The 1,790-nt window shown below is 38.7% G+C and overlaps 1 non-coding gene across 1 annotated transcript; it reads left to right on the top strand.

The window, feature by feature from the left end:
* Window positions 1-1,365: 1,365 nt before the first annotated feature.
* Window positions 1,366-1,470, top strand: LOC115216846. The gene has a single exon (XR_003882106.1). It is a non-coding gene; the product is annotated as a U6 spliceosomal RNA (small nuclear RNA).
* The last annotated feature ends 320 nt before the right edge of the window (window positions 1,471-1,790 follow it).

Here is a 1,790-nt window from a genome sequence, read left to right as displayed (position 1 = left end):
TGTATGTATGTATATACGCATTTATGTATGTATGTATGTATGTATGTATGTATGTATGTGTGAATGTATGTATGTGTGGAGGCGCAATGGCCCAGTGGTTAGGGAAGCGGACTCGCGGTTGTAGGATCACGGTTTCGATTCCCAGATCGAGCGTTGTGAGTGTTTATTGAGCGAAAAACACCCAAAGCTCCAAGAGACACCGGCTCTTTCTTCTGTTGGCCTGCTCGCTTACCCAGCGTTGTGGCGTCATTTGAATGCTAAAACAATGCGAAAGCGCATTGTGACCAGCGATGTGTAGCAACATCTGATAGCCTGATCGGTCACGGTGTTCACGGTGACATGTCTGTATGAATATGTGTGTGTGTATATATATGTATGCATGCATGCGTATGTATGTGTGCGTATTTATATATATATATACGCGTATATGTATATGTGTATGCATGTCTATACATATGCATGCAATCGTACGTGTTTAATTACACAAGCACGCAGCTCTATATAGTAGTGCATGCACACGCATATATGTACACGTGTGCGCGCGTGCATATGTCGATATACACTTCCTTCTTTCTCTGTGATTCCGCAAACCACACCATCACATCAGCCAGTAAAATATACACATAAGTCTATTTATAGAGACTTGACCATTCTTAGTATTCTTCCCTTTGGTTTTGAAGTTTATTACTCACTTTAGGAAACCCCCTCGTATACCTTTTTCTGTACTCATCCCCTAGTGCCGTTCTCGTATACCACCCCATCTCACGAATATTCATTACTTATACTCTTATCTCTTCCTACCCCCCGCCTACTCCTCTCCTATATCTCTCATAATATCTTGACCGCCAACTAACACTCCATTTTTCCATTCTTTCACTTTCTTTTTACCCTTTAGTTTTCTTATTTTCTCTTCTTGTTTGCAATTTCTCTTATTCTTTGTTTTCTTCTTCTTTTTCCACCTTTTCCTTTGACTTCTCTCCTCATTTTAACGTCACATCTCTTCTCCCATGTTCTCCTATACTTCGGGATATGAGAGACATTAAGAATACCGAGGTGAGAACGAATATTATTACGTAAACAATAAAACGTTCTAAGAAAACTGCAGCTAATAGATGTTAAAAAACAAATACGATCAAAGAAACAAGACTCATCTCCACAAAGCATTGAATATATGGAATGATGTAAAAACAATGAGGGAAAGAAATAAGTTATAGAAAATAAAAGAATGTCAAATATGGAGATGATCAAGGAAACAATTGAAAATAAAAGTATTTTAAAAAACTTAGCAAAGGATGACTATAGAGCGGGGTTACACAATCATTAACCTAAATAAGAATAAGAACGACGGAATGCAATTTATAAACGATATGCTTCGGCAATACATATACTAAAATTGGAACGATACAGAGAAGATTAGCAAGGCCCCTGCGCAAGGATGACACGCAAATTCGCGAAGCGTTCCATATATAGAAAAAGGCGGCGAGCTGGTAGAAGCGTTAGCACGCCAGGCGAAATGTTTAGCGATATTTCGTCTGCCGTTACGTTCTGAGTTCAAATTCCGCCGAGGTCGACTTTGCCTTTCATCCTTTCGTTGTCGATTAAATAAGTACCAGTTACGCACTGGGATCGATACAATCGACTTAATCCGTTTGTCTGTCCTTGTTTGTCCCCTCTGTGTTTAGCCCCTTGTGGGTAGTAAAGAAATAGATATGAAGATATTAGAAATAATAAAAGAATTCCATGAAAACTTATATCAATCAAAGAAGTTTCTCCAAAAGTAAATTCAATGG

The sequence above is a fragment of the Octopus sinensis genome, linkage group LG10 (genome assembly GCF_006345805.1).
Source record: "Octopus sinensis linkage group LG10, ASM634580v1, whole genome shotgun sequence".
In the NCBI taxonomy this organism is placed as follows: domain Eukaryota; kingdom Metazoa; phylum Mollusca; class Cephalopoda; order Octopoda; family Octopodidae; genus Octopus; species Octopus sinensis.
Note: the sequence above shows the minus strand (reverse complement) of the source record. Positions and strands in the feature narration are given on the sequence as shown.